Source organism: Heterocephalus glaber, unplaced genomic scaffold (genome assembly GCF_053883595.1).
Source record: "Heterocephalus glaber isolate CG9 unplaced genomic scaffold, H.glaber_assembly_v1.0 deba00000594, whole genome shotgun sequence".
Lineage (NCBI taxonomy): Eukaryota > Metazoa > Chordata > Mammalia > Rodentia > Bathyergidae > Heterocephalus > Heterocephalus glaber.
Genome location: NW_028258151.1, coordinates 30,451,056 through 30,472,434, shown reverse-complemented (window position 1 = coordinate 30,472,434; position 21,379 = coordinate 30,451,056).

Here is a 21,379-nt window from a genome sequence, read left to right as displayed (position 1 = left end):
TGAAGAAACAGGAGAGAGTGCAGATGACATAAAAAACTCTACACAGAAATAATGGCAGAAAACTTCCCAAGCAGGGGAAAAGAACTTGACATACAGATAAGTGAGGCATATAGGACTCCAAATAGCCTTGATCAAGAAAAATCTACACAGAGGCATATAATTGTTAAGATTCCAGAAACACAACAGAAGAACAAAGTTCTGCAATCAGTTAGAGAAAAGAAACAAATCACATAGAAAGGAAAGCACATAAAAATCACAACAGACTTCTCAACACAAACCATCAAGGCAAGAAGAGCTTGGAATGACATATTCCAAGCCCTAAAAGAAAGCAGCCTCCAACCCAGATTGATGTACCCTGCAAAATTATCTTTCAAAATTGATGGAGAAATAAGATACTTTCATGACAAAGAGCACCCTAGGAACTTCGTGAATACCAAACCAGCACTCCAAAGAATTTTACACAATAGCCTAGGAACAGACATTGAGGACCACAACCCCAGGAAGCAAAGCAGAATGAACCCATCTGGCATGACAAGAAATTAAATGTAAAGGGGGAGAACCCAACAAAAAGAAAAAGTCATGGCAATGAGAAGTCAATACGTTTCAGTTATCACCATCAACGTTAATGGTCTCAATTCACCAATCAAAAGAAATAGACTGGCAGAATGGGTCAAGAAGCAAAATCCAACAATATGCTGCATACAAGAAACACACTTAATTCAAAAGGAAACTCATAGACTGAAAGTTCAAGGGTGGAAAACAATACTGCATGCGACAGGAACCCGAATAAAAGCAGGAGTAGCTATCCTCTTTGTAGATCAAGTAGATTTCAAACCAACAAGAATTAAGAGACATGAAGAAGGACACTACATCCTTGTAAAGGGAAGAATCCAAGAGGAAGAGATGACAATCATGAATATCTACGCACCATACACTAGTGTGCCCAACTATATAAAACAAATACTAACGGACATGAAAAGTCATATATGCACAATACAATTGTAGTGCGGGACCTCAACACCCCACTGTCACAAATAGATCAACTAGACAAAAAATAAGTAATGAAATACTAGAACTCAATCGAACTCTTGAACAAATGAACTTAACAGATATTTACAGAGTCTTCCACCCCACAAAATCAGAATACACATTCTTCTCAGCTGCACATGGGTCATTCTCCAAAATAGACCACATACTCACACATAGAACATGTTTAAGTAAGTGCAAAGGAATTGAAGTTATCCCCTGTATATTATCAGATCATAGTGCGATGAAATTGGAGATCCATTGCAAAAGAAACTCAAAAAATTTCATAAACACGTGGAAATTGAACAACACACTTATGAATAACCAAAGGGTCACGGAGGAAATTTAAGAAGAAATCAGAGAGTTCCTTTAATTAAATGACAATGACAATACAACACATCAGAATCTATGGGACACAATGAAAGCAGTCTTTTGAGGGAAATTCATAGCAGTGAATACGCATATTAGGAAAACAGAATGAGCTCAATTAAACAACCTGATGCTGCACCTCAAGCTTCTAGAAAAAGAACAACAGGACAACGTCAGAGCTCGTACAAGGGAGGAAATTATAAAGATCAGAGGAGAAATCAATGCAATGGAGACTAAGAGAACGATACAAAAAAATCAATGAAGCCAAGAGTTGATTCCTCGAAAGAATCAACAAAATTGACAAACCCTTAGCCAACCTTGTCAGAAAAAGGAAAGAAAAGGCCCAAATCCATGCAATTAGGAATGAAAGGGGTGAAATTACAACAGACCCAGCAGAAATTCAGAGGATCATCAATACCTACTTCCAGAACCTATACACCAATAAGATGGACAACGCAGAAGAAATGGACAGATTCCTAGATACATATGAATTACCAAAGTTGAATGAAGAAGACCTAAAAATTCTAAACAACCCAATATCAACCAATGAAATTGAAAATGTAATTAAAAACTTATCAACTGAGAAAAGCCCGGGCCCTGATGGCTTCACTGTTGAATTCTACAAGACATTTAGAGAGGAACTACTGCCACTACTGTTTAAACTCTTTAATGAAATTGAAAGGGAAGCAATACTCTCAAATTCATTCCTGGAAGCAAGCATCACCTTGATCCCCAAATCAGAGAAAGACCCAACTGAAAAGGAGAATTATAGGCCAATCTCACTAATGAACATAGATGCAAAAATCCTTACTAAGATACTGGCAAACAGAATGCAGAAGATCATCAAGAAGGTCATACACCCTGATCAAGTGGGATTCATCCCAGGGATGCAGGGATGGTTCAACGTATGCAAATCAATCAATGTAATACACTATATCAAAAGAGCCAAGGACAAAAACCATATGATTATCTCCATAGACACAGAAAAAGCATTTGACAAAATGCAACATGCATTTATGATAAAAACTCTACAAAGAATTCGAAGAGATAGTCTCTACCTCAAATTGATAAAAGCCGTCTATGAAAAACCAACAGCCAATATCATACTAAATGGTCACAAACTGAAATCCTTCACACTAAAATCAGGAACAAGACAAAGATGTCCACTATCACCACTTTTGTTCAATATAGTTCTGGAAACATTAGCCATGGCAATTAGACAAGAGAAAGAAATAAAAGGAATAGAGATAGGAAATGAAGGAGTCAAATTGTCATTATTTGCAGATGACATGATACTCTATATAGTAGACCCCAAGTACTCCACCAAAAGTCTTCTAGACTTAATAACCAAATTCAGTCAAGTAGCTGGTTACAAGATCAACATACAAAAGTCAATAGCTTTCCTCTGCACGAATGACAGACTCACTGAGAGAGAAATAGGGCAAACAATTCCTTTCACAATAGCATCCATAAAACTGAAATACCTAGGAATCAACCTAACAAAAGAAGTCAAATACGTCTCCTCTGAAAACTATGGCATTCTGAAAAGAGAGATTGAAGATAATATCAGAAAGTGGACAGACATCCCCTGCTCCTGGGTAGGAAGGATTAATATAGTGAAAATGGCCATACTTCCAAAACTCCTATATAGATTTAATGCAATTCCAATTGAGATCCCAGCAGCATACTTCATGGACCTTGAGAAAACAATCCAAAAATTCATTTGGATAAAGGAGAGACCCAGAATAGCAAAAGCAATTCTAGGTAACAGAGACATGGCAGGGGGTATCACAATCCCCAACCTGCAACTCTACTACAAAGCTACTGTGATAAAAACAGCATGGTACTGGCAAAGAAACAGACTTGAGGACCAGTGGACCAGATTAGAAGATGCAGAAATAACACCAGACACACTCAGCCATCTCATCTTTGATAAAGGAGCCAGACACCCTCACTGGAGGAAAAGATAGCCTCTTTAATAAATGGTGCTGGAAAAACTGGGCTTCAACTTGCCAAAGATTAAAACTAGACCTATATCTCTCACCGTGAACTAAACTAAAATCAAAATGGATTAAAGATCTAAATATTAAAATAGAAACTCTGAACCAGTTGGAACAGAGGTCAGGGTAGAACTCTTGAATTCATAGGTGTAGGAAAAGATTTTATGAACAACTTCACTTGCCCATGAACTAACACAAACAGTCAACAAGTGGGATCTCTTCTTATTAAAAGGCTTCTGCACAGCAAGAGAAACCTCCAGCAGTGTGAAGAGACAATCCACAATGTGGGAAAAAATCTTCACCTGCTTTTCCCCAGACAAAGGTCTACTACCTCAAATCTATAAAGAACTTAAAAAGATCAGACCTCCCAAATTGAAAGACCCAATCTGAAAATGGGCATCTGAAATAAGCAGACATTTCTCAGACAAAGAGGTAGAAATAGCAAATAAATACATGAAAAACTGTTCAACATCACTGGTCATTGGAGAGATGCAAATGAAAACAATGCTGAGATTCCACCTCATCCCAGAAAGAATGGCTGCTATCATGAAATCAACCAATAACAAATGCTGGTGGGGCTGTGGGGCAAGAGGAACCCTGCTCCACTACTGGTGGAAGTGTAGACTGGTGCAACCACTGTGGAAATCAATATGGAGATACCTCAAAGAGCTAGGACTGGAAGTCCCATTTGACCCTGCTATTCCACTGCTGGGGATCTTCCCAAAGAAGTAAAAGAATCATACCACAGTGATATATGTGCACCCATGTTCATAGCAGCACAGTTTGTGATAGCTAAAACTTGGAAAGAACCCAAATGCCCATCAACTGGAGACTGGATAAAGAAAATGTGGGTTTTTTTAATAAAATGGAGTACTACTCAGCCATAAAAAATGAGAAATTAGAGACATTTATAGCTAAGTGGATGCACATTGAGGCGATACTCTTAAGTGAAATAAATAGGACACACATGTATAAATACGGAATAGTTTCTCTGGTGTGAGAAACTGAAAGTGTAAATAAGGACTAAAATGTATAATAGGTAATGTGAAGTAGGAAGAAAAGGGGCAAAGGGGAAGGAAGTGAGATGGCTAGGGGAAAGAAAAGAAGGGAATGGGATTAATATGAGAAAATGGAAAAATAGGAACAAAATCTTTGTAAATAGTTAGGAATGGAGGGGTTGAAGGGAGGGCTGGGCAACAGTGAGAAATAAGAACCAAGAGAGACTATGTAAAGGTGCAAATTTCCAACAATGAATGTCATTATATTGTATACCTAAAATGTACCAATGATTAGAATGAATAATCAATAATGCAAAATAGGAAGAAAAAGTCCTTGGATTATTCTTTTGAGGTCACTTTTCTGAGGTGTCATCTTGGTGGATATTGGAAAGGACCTTTATCTATGAACTATTTCCCCTGGATATTCATCCATTGTTATTGGAAGTTTGTATATATTTAACCTTTTTATGAAGGGCTTGTATTTTGGTCCTGTGGAAATAAAGCTGGATTTTCAACTTCATTGGTTTGAGCCCCACCCAGGGGATTGGTAAAACATACTTCTGGATGTATCTGGGTGGGTCACAGAGGCATGACTTTTGGTACTAAAACCTAGCCCTTGTTTTTGGGTTCTGCTCCTCTACTCCATTATGAATTAAGCAGCTTTGTTCTATTATGCTCCTCTACAGTGATTTTTTTGCCTTGAAGCCAGCCAACCATGGACTAAGCCCTCTGAAACCATGAGCCAAATAAATTTCCTTTAAATTGTGAGTGTCAGGTACTTTATACTGTGGGAAAGCTGACCATGTCCCAGATACTATAAAGACTTGGTAAGTACTATAAACATTGCCTTAAACTTTCATTTTCCCATCTGCTTGTCCTATTCTGCAGAACTTTATGAACATTAATGAGTCTCCCCATGTCTCTTATACAGCAGAGGCCATCTGCTGAGAACTCTGCAGTCTTCTAGAGGGCCATGGATCTCTTTCTCAAGGACATCCAACCAATTTCACACTGGTAGGGAGGAACAGGCACACAAAAATCTGGTTTACTGCTAAACTATTGGCTCCTGACATTCATTTTCTTATGTAACCAATTGGTGTAGACAATATCTGATGATCTCCTGATGCCAAAAATCATTCCAGAAAGTCTGAGATTAATATAAGTGGAAATAATGAAATTCCTAAGAAAAAATACAGCTCATGAAACACAAGCATGAATGTCTGCTGAGTAACTTCTGTATTTTTGGCCCTATTATGAGGGATTAGTAAGAATAATCAATGACAGCATTATCTATAATAAGTTCTAACATTAATACATATTTACTCTTTGCTAGGCACACTGTCAAGAACTTCACATACTAGTTTTTCTTTTTTTATGTACCAAAGATCAATTCTCATAATAGTATTTACATTAACTGATGTCTTACTCTGACATTATCCCAAGCACATAATATGTATAATTTCATACAATGTACATAATAAATCCAGGAAGTATTAATTATCATTCTCCCCATTAATAAATTATAGTTAATGTTCTGAGAGTGCCAATTCTATCAGCTGGACTTCTGTAGTGAGGAAAATGTGTAAACAGAGGCCTTGGCCAGTTGGTGTTGAACAGATAGCATAAATGAGAAAGAAACCTACATCATTCTAAATCACCAGGATATTTGTCTCTTTGTTACTGCAGCAGAAATGTCCTTAACTTGACTGTTACAGTCAATTAGTAATTAGTAGTGAAGCAGCAAAACACAGACAATCTGGTTCTGGAGTCTGAGTTCTTAAGTACTATGTCTAATCTCTTGCTGTAATATGGGTACTGTATTTCTCCAAGTTTAAAGATGAAAGAATTAGGGCTGAGAAATTTCAATATGTGCTCAATTTATCAGTTATGGTAGAGAAAAAAATGTGGGTCTTGAACACAGTTCCATGGTTGTAGACTTCATTCTATAATGCCTATTTACCAAATAAGACATGATTTCTATTTGGGACTTGGCTCTGCCATTTTCGCTATAAAGCAGTTAAATGCATAGCAATGTAGAAAAACATATAAAGGAAATGGCCCTTTGACTAAGTGTGTGAAATGTTTTACAGAAGAGGTGACATGTGTGAAACATACACTGATAGAGGCAGAAGGAGGGTTTAAGACAGCCCTCCAGGTTCTTGTTCCTTGGTATACATAATTTACATAATCTGGTGGGACCTGTGAGTATGATGGATATCACTTCTTTGATGAAATGTTATTGTATGGCAAAGGTGAAGAGATTTTGTAGATGTAATAAAAGCCTATGATCAGTTTGACAGAGTTGACAGAAAAAGAGACTATCCTTGATGGATCTGACTTGATCAAGGAAGAAACAGAGTTAAAGATGAGGAAAAATATGGACTTTACTGCTGGAGTTTGGTGTTGGGCGAGAATGAGAGAGCATCCAGCTATACCACTGTGTTCTATCTTTCCAGAGGTTCTGTGGCACTTACAACTGAACCCATTGCAAAACTACTAACTACTGATTGATTACTCCATCCCAGAACCTGTTCTCCTTGAAGCTTGGTCCAGAAACAAAAGTAAACCATCCTGCTCCACAAACACCTGCTTTGAAAACTGCACACAGATACATGCATACACTCACACCACAGACCCACACTCACTCATGGGCACATACACACACATACCACTCACACAAACTTCTCGAGTGAAAAGCAATACACAAAGGCTCCCTCTTCTCCTCCTTCTCCCCTCCTCCCTCCTCCCTCCTCCACCATCTGTCTTTTTCTCAAAAAAACTAGCCACCACCCAGCAAAGGACTGTCAGAACATTTGAAAACAAAGGAGACCTATAAAAAAGAGACCCTTTGTGTGGATTATATTATACATACAATGCTCCAAGTCCTGCTTGATATCTACTTACAGCGAGACTGTTTTTTCCTAAAAAGGAATCATCAAAAAAGGCTTAAGATGGGCCAGGGATTTAGCTCAGTGGATCTGCTGCCTGCCTCACAAGCACAAGGTCCCGAGTTTGATCCCTGGTACCAAAAAAAAAAAGTCTTAAGGTGAGAAATTAAACTGGAAGTTTAGCTACAGTTTCTCTGTATTTCATAACATCTGTATAAATAGGGTTAAAAAGGTTGTGTTCCTTTTATTATTTTGTTAATGTTCATTTGAATACAGTTGTTCTTTTTTGTTTGGTGAATTCCTGAAATTCAGGGAGTTTTCTTTTTTAATTTTTTGATGTACTTTGTGAAAATCAGTATATATGTAAATGATATTTAAAATGTTGAGTTATCATTTCACTCAAACATGTAAGTTAAGGTCATCTAAAGAAATTATATGTGTTTATCTGTATGAAGAAAATCTTGACATATTTTCATTTTGGTATTATTAAAGGACTCTGAACAATAAAAAAAAGAAAAGCTGTTTCCAAGGAACATAGGAAACCTGCACAAAGTTCTTCCTCACCCACTCATAATAGAAATGAGTTTTCCCTTTTTCTGAAATCCCCTACCACTTTAGGTGCCTCTCTTACACAGTTAGTATGTTTCTGCCTTGAAAGTTCTATTCATGTTAGCTTTCTTTATTCGACTAGCAGCTTTCCAAAAATAGGATCTATGTTTTACCTATTCTATGTTTTCCAGTCCCTAGCTTTTTGCCTTGCATATATAACAAATATATATTGAATTATTTCATTCAATCCAGCTTGCAATTTGAATTGTCATCCCAGGGTAATCTCAATAACTAAAATGTAAAGCATAATTATGGACCACCTGGAGAAAAGCAGCCTATTTAAGGAAGATTGTATGTTTGCACAGATTAAAACCAAGGTTTCAAGCTTGATTACATCCGGGGCAAGGGATTAAAATCAATAAAAATGGCAAACCAATAGAGATGGTGATCTAGGTAAAATGGTCACCATTGAATGTACAGCTTGTGGCTAGCAAAGAGGAGAGGGCTCGCATTCACATTCAGCCAATTACCGCTGTTTGGGATGTGGACTCACTGCTGCCAATCCTCTCATTCTTTCCAGAGGAAGTAGAGATTCAGGCTTCATGGGAAAATGTTGAATCTTGCAAACATGTACAAGCCAAGCAAATGCCCCGCTTCAACTTGCGGGGCCATAAGCCTGAAACTCCTGGGAAGGCGTTCCTAAGCTTTAAATACCTCTAGTTTTCTGAATTGTATGTATCTGTCCAAATGCTTGTATTCCGTGAGAAAATGATGAACTGTATTTATTTAGAAGGTTGTTTTATCTGCTGTTATGTCTTTGTATTTTTCGCTGAGAAGACTAAAGGAGAGTCATTAGGTGCTGAGCACAGTATTTGGATCATAATTTCCACAGTGTTTTAAGAGTCTCCAAGGAAAGGTGTAATACAGCTGTAAGATAATTGCTGTTGTTTTTAATGCCTCCTTTTTCACCTTTAAAACAGGCGAGTGAAACGGCCGGGTAACATTTTTGCTGTTGATTGAAAAAGGCAGCCAGATCATTTTGTGCCAGTATTATTGCATTTCTGTTTCAAGGATACAAAAATAGAAAGTCCAGATCCAAATCCAAATCTTTTCTTCTAGCACACGGAGAAATGTATCTCCCTTTTCTTCCATCTGATCACTCCTGACATCTGTGTAATAAATACGGATTAGATAAGAGCACAAGCAGTCAATTTTTTTGTCCCGCTAACTCATAAAATAAAATTGTTAGGTTTGGGTGAGAAAAGAGCAGCCCTGTCTGTAAACACAGAGCTACGTAAGGATGGTTTTATAAATGAAGGAGACACACACATGAGAGTCACACACACACACACGCGCGCGCGTGTCTGTGTCTATGCACATTTGTGTGTGAATTATCCAAATTCAGAATGATGTGTGGCGACAAGTGGCTGTGTGTATCACTTTGGAGCAAGTACTAGGAAATTCAGTGACCTTATGTATAAAATGTTAGAAAACACTCCTTTGCTGGTAGGGAATTCAGTTCATAGAGAACATTTTGTTTGCTAAGGAGACAATTATTAGGTTAGTGTCTGACTTATTAACTTGAAGCATTAGAATGGAGGTAAGAAACTAAGAAAGAAATACATATCAAGATTTATGATTTACTATGCTGAAACTATCCCAACTTAACTTATGCTCTTATACAAAAGGCTAGAAATCACACTCATGAGCTGTGACTAATATGGATTTAGGTTCTGGTTTATAGACATCAGCCATGGGGAGACTGAGTAGATGATAGAGATCAGAGATAAAAAAAAAACTTTTAAAATCTATTCTAATAATTTATAAAATATCTTACTTTAGTAATGAGTCAGATAAAAATTCAATAAACAAAGCAAATTTAATGTATTATTATCTGAAGGTATTCTTAGACTTTACATCTTGCTTTAAAACAGAGGCATTTGGTCTTAGTTAATAGTATTTAAAAACATTCTTTATATGTACTTTAAAGGGATTAATTCAACTACAAGAATTTGTACTTGTATACTAAAGCTATTGACTCTAACTAGTAACTGTGCTAAATGGTCTCATTTGTTTCATATGGAACTTCATTGATTTTAAAGAAAAGATATATATGCATCTATGAAATAGATCTATAAATGTTATTTTAAAATTATCTTTTGAAAAGCATTAAATATTTTCTTTCTGTGAGGTTTTGGTGGACTATGTCCTGCATATTTTTTTCTTTTTTTAATATTTTATTTTTATTGGTAAATGTTTGCAATCTGTAAGGATTACATTCCTTATGAGTAGTTGATACATGTGCATAATGCATCTTAATTCCATTTTTCATCCTTTTCCCTGTCCTATCTGGCCAAAGCCTTTGTTCTGTCTCTGAATTTTAAAACTCTTCTAGGGCCGGGGATTTAGCTCAGTGGCACTGAGCCTGCCTTACAAACGCAAGGTCCTGAGTTTGATCCCCGGTACCAAGAACAACAACAAGAACAAAAACCAAAACTGTTCTACACAGAAGACAGAGGTCTTTAGCTTAACTTTTCCATGGCTTTTGCAGTTACTTCTGGGATAACTTGTTGCCCTCAGGATCTATCTGAACTTTATACTGACAGGAAAGTACAGTTGTCTCTCAGTATCTATGGAGGCTTGGTCCAGGACCCCCCCTTAGATACTAAAATTTTAATACTCAAGTTTCTTCTATAAGCTAATGCAATAAGGACCTGAGGATATAGCTCAGTAGTACAGTGTTTGCCTTACATATGCAAGGCAAGGTGCTATTATCCTTAGTATAGTTCAACAAAGGACAAATACTACAAAGGAAAATTTTAAAATTAAAATAAAATGATGAAGTATTTGAATATAACCTATGCAATACTCACATGCACTTTAAATTATCTCTATTTATAATACCTAATACAATGTAAATGCTATGTAAGTAATGGTTAGACTATTTTTTTTGTTTTGTTTTTTGTTTTTTTTTTTGGTACCGGGGATTGAACTCAGGTCCTTGTGCTTTTGAGGCAGGCGGCGGAACCACTGAGCTAAATCCCCGGCCCTAAACTATTTTTATTAAGGCATAATGACAAAGAAACAAAAGTCTGTACATGTTCAATACATTTTTTTTCCAAATATTTTTATCTGCAGTTGGTTCAGTCCATGGAGCTGTAACCCAAAGGCTCAGAGGGCCAGCTTTACACTGACTGAAGACCAACAGAAGCCTTTCAATTTCAGAACAGCTTGCCCCTTTATATCTGGGCCTTCTGTGTTTAATTCAGGAACACTCTGGTAACAATTACCTTGGCCTTAAACGAGAGTCTCCTGAATTTAAGCATCTTTGAAGTTTACCTCCTTAATCTCATTCTCTTGGGTCCCTTAAACAACCTGGACATTTGTTCAGACTTTCACACGGAGAACTACGGCTCACTGTCAAATTTCACATGCTAAGGAATCACCTGAATTACCCTAATGAACTGTGCTTATATGAACCACATTTCCCTAGTGGCAGTGCCCCTAGAATAATACACACAAATTTTCTCACCAAAGTACTATTAAACAAAGAAGAGTGAAAGTCTCCTTCAAAACAGGTTGGGGGAGAAGAAATCAGTAGGCCAATTTCAAAGGTAACGCTAATGATATCTGAAGGTATATTCCAAAACATGACTGTTTTAGTTGCTGAAACTTATCTTATAAATCCACATCACAACATTAATACAAATGCTAAACTGTATAAGACAATTTTAATATCGGACACTAATAATATGTTAAATATATAGAACACATTAAATTCATAATAATAAGACTTTTATAGATTCTGCATAAAACGTTTCTCTGAAATATTTGAGTAAAAATGATTGTTCAGGGCCTTATGTTAATCTTACTCAGTGGTTTCTACTACTTTTATTGGTGATTCCTCTCTAACCTCTTCAACACTGTTTAGGTGTAAGGAATGTGTGATGAGAAATGTTGACTATCAGGTATTCTAGCTAGTTAGCTCAGTTGCCTTAAATACTTGCTCAGAGGCCTGGAATTTTAAATTTTTTATATAGCTTTTACTTTTAATGCTATATGTCCATTTCATCCCTTCCCTCTTTAAAAATGTCCATAAAGAGAAACAGAGGAAATTCTTAATAAAGAGTGCTGTCAAGTGTAATTTCCCAAAAATTGGCAGCTGGGAAAGAATCTAGAAAGACCTATGAAAGAGGCTTTGGAAGTAAGCAACTTAATCTTTTTATAAACTCTGTGGAGTTAGAACTTCATGCAAAATAAAATAAATCTAAAAAAAATTAGGATATAGTTAAATCAATATCAGTTATTTAGAGTGAAAATGCTTTATGGAAGGCAGTAAAACCTTTTTGGATCCTGGAGGGAAAATGTGAGTGCAAAAGTGGAGTAAATGATTACAATTTAATCACTTGGTAAATAACTAAGATACTGTTGCTGAATTTATGGTGTCAGGGAGCGACCTTCTATTAAATATAGAACACGTGAGTGATTCCGGTGTAATGGATTAGAGAAACCTCGAGGAGCCATTGCTGCCCTTACAGGTTATTATTGGCATCTCACTTTATGATTCTTTCTTGTGTATGGTTCCATTAAAAATGTCTGGGTGAGTAATGCAATACATTTTTACTTAAAGAAGTCCATCAAATTCTGAAATACCCACTTAAGACAGGGAATTACCTGTGCTACTCACTGCTGATGATTTTCATTGAAACCACTGATGATTTTGATTTGTTTTTCTCCAGGACAGCTTGAACCAGCCTTTGTGCTACAACCTCATGGCTGACTATTTTCCACTCCAAAGTGTTTTGAGGTGATGATTGTCATTATAATTTAATGCATGGTGACAAAAAATAATGGCTCTTCAGACATTTTCCAGCTCCCATCATTTTATGATGATAAAGCATTGACAAGTTTCTTATCAAAACCATACATGTGGGGCCGGGGATTTAGCTCAGTGGTTCTGCAACCTGCCTTGCAAGTGCAAGGTCCTGAGTGCGATTCCCAGTACCAAAAACAAAAAAACAAAAGAACAAAAGAACATGCATGTGCCAAAGCTAGACAATTGCCTTCAACCAGAAAGGCAACCCATTTCCACCATCTACTTTACCAAAATATGCTGCTGCAGTCTCTTTCCTTAGAAGTTCTGACATTTTAAGAACATTTTAAAACCTTCTTATCAGAATTTATCTTTGTCCTATTTTAAAAATTTGACTAGAAAATAGTAAAATAGATTAAGTTTCACTAAATAAGTAACCAATGATAGTGTTTTGATTATGGTTTATAGTAATTACATGCAAATCCATTTATGTTAAAATAAAGAAGTGTAAAATATTAAGAATATAATGTACAGTAAATTAAGTCAATTGCAGCATTGTCACTTTTTTATAATACTAATTTTAGAATCATTTACACGTTTCCAGTAAATTTACATTTTTTTCCCTACTTTTCTTTGCCAAGTGACCCTATATCAGATTGAACCACAGGAAACTGTAGATATCTAACAGTGTCACTCAAGATTAAACCAGAGAAAGAGACCAATGATAGATAAAAATTAAAAGTCTTGTTGCTAGAAATTGGCACCTGCGATGGGGGAGACTGGTTAGGACAGCCTGAAATCGTAGAACAGGCAGCTGGCCAGGGCAGGCTAGAGCTGTGAGTGTGGCTGAAGCTGCTGTCTGTCGGTGGATTTTCTTCATTGGTGAATATTTAGCCCCGTTCTCTAGGCCTTGCCACTGAGGCCCACTCAGTCTGTCTGGAGTAATCTTCTCCTCTCCCCCTCATTGGGTCACAAACTTTGATCACCAAATATCTTTACAACAAATCCTAAATTAGACTTTGATGGAATAATTTGGGGCTGCATCTAGGTCAGTCTGACAGATCAAAGGACCAGCCAGCACTTGGACCTTTTTAGGCTGCTAGAAAAGGAAACTAAATGTGGTTTGTACTAACAATTACATAGAAATTTGCAGAGTCTTCTTATGTGTATGTAAAATATCTATTTTGAAAATTACACTGAAATTACCTTGGAGTAATCAATGGGAATTCATTTGACACTTCTTTAAATGTTTGCATTGCTTCTGATCAATATTAGAATTTTATTATTATCATCATCATCATCAGTATTATTCCAATCAAAACCCTTCAATCATTTGAAGGCTTGCCTTCTTGTTTTCTAAAGAAGATAGCTGGATGAATGAATTTTAAAAAGTGGAATTTATACATGAACAAATACTCTGCCATAAAAGGTAAACTTGAGTCATTTGTAGGAAAATGGATGCACCTTGAGACCATAATGTTAAGTGATATAAATCAGACACACAAGGTTAAAGTTCTCGTGGTTTCTCTGTTATGAGAAGCTCAAAGTATAAATTAAGAGCAAAATAAAGGTATGTAATAGGAGAGAGAGAGAGAGAGAGCTCTTTTGCAAAAGGGAAATGGACCAACAGATGCAGGCAGCAGGAGAAAAGGTAAGTGGAAGGGGATTAAAAAAAAGAATTGAGAGGTGTTATGTAAATATATCAACTCATCACAACAAATGCAGTTGTTGTGCAGTGTAAACGAGTACTAGTAAAAATAAAAACTGAGGGGGAAAAAGGAGACAGGTGGAGATATGTCTATCTGCACTGATTGAGCCTTAGGGGAAAACAGCATGGTGTGGCTAAGAATATTGCTTTTGAAAACTGCAAATGAAATTCAAAGCTTATCTCTGTTCCCTGAATGTGAATGACTTGGTAATGTCATTTAACGTTCTGGGATTTTAGATTCCTCACCAAAAATCAGAAGTGTTCATGTGTACTTTATAAAGTTACTACCCAGAGTAAATGGTGTCCAGATTTTCCCAAAAAACAGTGTTTGAAACAAGGGTTTATGTGCAGGTAGATTATTTTCAGGAGTGATCACAAGCTATGAGAATGTGAAGGATAGAACGGGGCATGGAGATATGGTAGTGTAATGTAGATTAGGGTGAGCATGCCTTCCTAAGGCAGCTATGGCTGTGTCCTATTAGAGATCTTGCCAGGTACCCCTCAGCATTTTCTGCTTCAAGGAAGAGGTTAGTATTTATCCTCCAAGTCCCACCTCTACTTAGAAATAGACAATTAACCCTTTCCAACTTCTAGGCTTCTGAGAGTTGAAATAATGGAGGAGTTCTCTGAGGTGTTTTACACAGAGGAGTTAGAGGATCCAAGCAAAGAAAACAAGAGATTTGCGTCACATGCTATGTCTGGTATGAGGTGTTAACAGGAGGTCATACATGTACGTAGCTCTTTGTTATAGTAAAAGCTGGAGTAAAATACAGGAAAAGAAAGGCAAAGCTTGTGTGTGACTCATATGATGTACCTTATGCAATATTTTCAGAGAGGTAGACAGTATAAAATAAGCACTAAATAGATGGTAGAATTTGAAAAGATAGTAAAGAAGATACTGATGGCAACAAAAATGACCAGAGTGATACATATAACAATAAATGTCATGGTTTTCAGGTAACACTTTTTTGTTTGTCTTTGTAAAGATTCATTCAGGGTTGTAAATATCCTTCTTAAAATGCTTGGCTCAAAACTGAATCAAGTACTCCAGATAAATATGATCAGCTGGATATAAAATTTGAATTGTATTTTACTTCCTGATACCATATGAATGTATAATAATGCAACCTGTGGTTAATATTCTGGCAATTATGTCACACTTTTACATGTTCATGTGCTGGATGTTGGTTTCCAGGGTGGTTGTGATGAGGTGCTGGGATCTTTAAAAGGTGGGACCAAGTGGAAGGTAATTAGGGCCTGCACGCAGGCCCTCAGAAGACATTAATGCTGGTCTAGAAGAATGAGTTAGTCGGTGGGAGAGGGGATGGCCGGAAGAACAGCAACCCTGGCCTCTGAATCTCTGTCGCTTCTGCCCATATCATGTGATTGCTGGTCTTTTCTTACCACGTGATTGCTGCTCCCAACCTGAGGCCAGGCATCCTGTGGTGACACAGGCAGGTGGTCCTAACCAGAGTCCAGTGGACGCTGACACCATGTTCCAGAACTGTGTGCCAAACAACTCCTTTTTTCCTTTTTAAACCAGCTTCAGGTTTTATTATAGAAAATGAACTAAAATGCTCATTTTTCTGTTTAAATAATCCTTAATATTTTGCATATTTTAAATCTATTCTACAATTGTCTCAGTTTTTGATACATCAAGATTTCATGTTTATTTTCATACCACATAATGAAAATATTATATAGGGAAAAAAAGAATGGCTTTGAATTCTGCCATTCTGCTTCCCAATATTGATCAAATGATTTAAGTTTTATAAACCCTAGTTTCTGGATCTGTAAAATGTGGATAATGTTTTCTGCTGTTTTTCACTGTTGAAAGAATTAAGTCATGTCATTTGTGTAGTGCATGAAAATAACTGTGCACTAATTTTTCCTTTACTGTATTTCCCCTTTTATTGTTTGGTATGCTATTTCAGTTTCACCAAGATCATTTTAAATGGTGATTTTTTTATACAACTTATATGTTACTGCTTTACAGTTTTGTTATTCAGCATTTTGCTAAGGAAACTCTTTTATGTTTCTATTTATTTCTAGGGATGTTCTAAATCCAGTGTCATTTTTGTATCAGTGATGTTCTTTATCCAATTTGATAGCCAGGAGCTTTTCTGTGATGCCACTATTTTAGCCAGCTTTGGTTCTATGCGACTATAAATGTTCTCATTTTTAAAAATTTCATTCACAATACAGTCATAAAACTGAATGTGTTAAATCCCTTGCAGAAAGTCCAATACATTTTAAATATAGAATTCCTATACCCATTGACCGAAAATCATGATGAAAAGCAAGCCAGAGTTTCTGTTATTTTTTAAATCTGGAACCAACTGGATCTCCAAGTATTTTTACATACACAGATCAACCAGTTTTTCTCCATTTTAAATAAACAATATGCTGACTTGGAAGTACTCTCAAAAATAAATTATGAAGCAAAGTTTTGGCCCAGGTTATGAGAGTCATGCCTCCCATGAGCAGGACAGCTACTTGCTACTCCTTAAGGAAGTGATAGAGGATTATGCATTGGTTTTTACATCTCAGAAAGTTTGAGGAACTAGCTGCACTCTTGGGTCAAACAAGTCAAGGTACCAGCTAATCTTGCTGGAAATGTCAGCATGGGCAATGAAAAATAGCAGTTTTAAACTTCAAAATCGTAAAACAGATGTTAGAAAATGTCAACTCTGTAAACAATTGATTGCCAGCATAGAGTTTTGCCTGACACACTTGAGTCACTATGTTCCCAGCATCATTGAAGTTATGAAATTTTAGAGTAAATCTGCATTATTTATGGCAAAGGACTTACTTATATTTATTTATGTTCTTCTGCCATGCTCTGGAATAAATCAAGTCTTCTTATACTCTGAGTCAATAGAAGCCTTATTAGCTTTCAATCATCAATTCTCACTAAAAGGGCTAGGAAAAAATGGTGTGTGTAGTTCATAAAACAAAGAAGAATCTCTTTTCCTTTGCATTATTTATTTGTACTTAAAATCATTATGTTTCGATGGAACCAGTGTGGACTCGCTAGAGACTGCTAAGCCAAGGGACTGATGGGAAATTTCTAGTAGTGAGGTGAGCAGAGATTTAACAAAACATCATCATTTCCAGATACCAATAGTTACTTTAAGACCAGGATCCTAGGAGCCAACAGACAAATGCAATGACTTGGCATCCTCATTCTCAGGATGATATGACATTATTTTTCATCACTTCATCGTTGTGTTGGTCTGTAGTGAGCATTGCCTTCCCTAAGATGTGGCCAGTTCTCTCTAGATGTGAACAGAGAGTAAGATAAAGGGAAACTGCCATTTGAGGGATGAACCAAGACTGTGGGTCAAAGGGTCCCAATCATGGCAATAATGTTTAGTATATTTAATATTGATATTTGAGTCTATTGTGTTCCAGCATCCTTCAAGAAGAGTTCCACTGCTATTTGCTTTTTCTATATAAGGAAACTAAGTCTTATGGAGCTTCAGAAATTTGCCCAAAGTTGGTTGTTTCCTTTGCTGTGCAGAAGTTGTTTGATTTGATATGATCCCATTTGCTGATTCTTAATGCTATTTCTTGTGCAATTGGGATTTTGTTCATAAAGACCTTGCCTATGCTTATGTCTTCAAGAGTTTTTACATATTTTATCTACAGCAGATTAAATGTTTCTATTTTAATGTTTAGATCTTTGATCCATTTTGGTTTTGTAGGAAAATGGATGCACCTTGAGCTCGAGTTAAGTGAAACAAATCAGACACACAGACTTAAACATCGCATGATTTCTCTTATGTGTGAAACACAAAATATAAATAAATTAGAGAGGAAAATGAAAGACAGATAATAGTAAACAGAGAGATAAATTTTTTGCAAAGGGATGGAGACCAAATGATGGAAGGAGTGGGGAGGAAGGAGATAAAAAAAATTGAGATGTGTTATGTACAGGTACCAATTCTGCATAATGAATGTAATCATTGTTTACTGCAAACATGTACTAATAGAAATAAAATGTTTTCAGAGAGTTGTCATGAGCTATTAGGTGGTCGATTGAGGTGTGGGATTCAGATCTGATGTTATCACTTTTCTCTGTACTTTATTATTAAAAAATAAAAGTGAGGGTCTGGGGATGTAGCTCAGTGGTGCTGCACCTGCCTGGCAAACACAAGGTCCTGAGTTTGATTCCTAGTCCCGAAAAAAGAAATAAAAATAAAAGCGACTTTTCCCAATTATGTCATGAGCCTTGAGAATCATTTTGTTCTTTTCAATGCATTTCATTATGTCTTGCATGTTAATTATGCCTTTTCTGCTTTTTTCCTATGTTACTAACTTCCATCAGCACTCAAATAGCTTGGAAAACATTACTTCTTCTTAAAAGCTTTTCCACTGCCCACAATTCAAATTAACTTCTTATTCTAGGGGCACCTACAGAATGCCAAGCTACACTGCAGGGTAGCACCAATTTCTTGATGTTCCCCGTGAGACTTTGGAACTTACAGAGGCAAAAGATTTTATCTTTTTTATGTTAAACCTCCAGGGTTTAGCAAAATTCTTGGCGCATAGTAGGTACCATGGGGACTGTTAATCAAACGACAGGAATTATCAACACTATAATAAAATGTATCGTTTGACATAGGCTTCCTTCACTATTTGGGGAAACTATATATATTTTGAGATGAAATATATGCTTTTCCTCTGTTTTGAGTTCTAGCGATTTTGGTCTTTTAATGATTTTTTTACTAATTGCATAAAAAGGGCAGGATGCGCTCACAACTGAAATCTGGATGAAAGTAGCTGTTTTAGTGGTTCGTGTATGCTAGGCCAAGGAGAGAAATCATCTGCCTTTGTCCTCCAATGCCCAGCAGAGGTTCTCACACTCTCATATCGGCCACCGTGTTTCCTCTTTGTTCCTTTCTTTTCCCCTTCCTGGAGGCTGCTGTTGGGAACCCAGCACGAGGACACATCGCTGATGAGAGATTGTGTCAAATTGGTCGTGGTCTCACTATACAAACTTGGTAACTATTTATTAATGAATTCATTACTTTCAACAAAGGTGCTGGGCCGGGAATTTAGCTCAGTGGCACCATGCCTGCCTCACAAGCGCAAGGTCCTGAGTTTAATGCCCAGTACCGGAAAAAAAAAAAGAAAAAAAAGAAAAAAAGAAAAAGAAAAACAAAGGTGCTGATGTTAACACATCTGCTGCATTTCCTGGTGAGATAGTGAAGTCCTGGCTGGGGCTTGATGGAACCTTGGAACATTTGTTTACAAAGATCACTACGCAAAGATCCTCAATGGATTGTTGGTGTGCAGGAAACAAGGTAGGAAGAGCTATTTTATCTTTTTTCCTTCCCTTCTTATAATGCTTTAATTTACATTTTCATTGTCATTGACCTAATCAGGAACTGTTTTTATTTTGTTTTGTTTGTGCTGTGCTAGGGATCGAACCTAGGGCTTTTGCACTGAGCTACATCCTCAGCTTTTTTTTAGTTTTTATTTTTGAAACAGGGTCTTGCTAAGTTGCTAAATTGCCTAGACTGGGCATGAACTTGGCAACCTCCTGCCTCAGCCTCCCAGTGGCAACTATTCTTAGAGTAGATGTTCTTCATGAAATTTCTTATAAATTGGAGAAAAATAATGTATCTAGTTCATAAATATATGTATGATTAAACAATTGATGAGGTAGATGAAACAAGTTAACCCAAAAGATGTATTGATTTAACCAGATTTATGAACTGCATCTAAGATTATTTTTCCTATTGACTGACAAATTCTTTTATGCAGTCTGGTGGGCTTTTTTTTATAACATTCAAAGCATGTTCAGCTTTTAGATGTGTGATTCACACCCTAATATGTGAGGAACAACATCTGGAATGAGGAAAAGAGCAGCAGTGAACAGAAATAGAAGCACATTTGTTTCCACTCTAGAAGGTGGTAAAAGTACAAAATTCATACCTGAGTATGCAAATCAAAAACTATAACATTCTATTCAAAACGCTAGCAGCCCTTACTGTGTGGTTAGTGTGAATATGTAAGATAGCACCTCTGCTACAGGCTTTTGATGTTACCATGACAGAGATATGATGGAGCACCTTGTATCTAGGGCAGGTAAAAGTCGGGTGCAGTAAGGCACTCATAACAAGATTTTACTAGATATGTTTTGGGTCCAGTAATAGGATACAATTTCATATCATCCAATCATCATTTCTGCTGCTGACAGAATAACTTCTGCCTTGGGAAACACTTTGCTAGGAACCACTGCTATCCTTCTGTTTAGGGACTAATGATTAAATTGGACTTGTGATACAGGTAACTGTGATTTACAATAACTAGATAAAAGTGTAAGCAGTGATATTCATTTAGTGCCTGCATTGTTAAAGGTTGGGAGCCTCTGGCTGGAAAAGAAACTGCTTAGGTGCTTGTCTAGTTTTATTAAAAAGTGGTTGTCAAACCCTGAAGGACATTTTTCTTTCCTTGTGTGAAAATTGTGCTGTATTCTTTCATGATCAATGTTCTACTTGTGTCTCCAGAGCTAGGTGTTGTTTAATTATGTATTGCCTAAATATTATCTCAACAGCATAAATAATACATAGCCAATTGGTCTGGGGTATGTGTGCAGGCTGGGAAGCTAATATTGATCCGAGCTTCCTAGACGTGACTGCATTTACGTGGTCTGCAGCTGGGGAAAACAACACCAGCTTTATTACATACTTGATGAGTTCCAAGAAGAGAATGGCCTTCCTTCCCCTAATTTCTTGCCAGACTGCAGACTACATATACACAACAAACACAGACACACAAACACACACATTTCTGATTGTAAACAAAAATATGCTTGTTGCGGAAGCTTAGAAAATATAGACAGTTATATGAAGACACTAAAATTACCCATAAATTCATTACTTCAGCACAAATATTTTATAAATACCATTCAGCATTCACTCATGTAACAAACATTTTGTGAACATCTACTGTACACAGGCAGGCAGTCTTCTAAGTGATGCAAAACCATTAGTGGCCCAAATGGACAAGTAACTCTA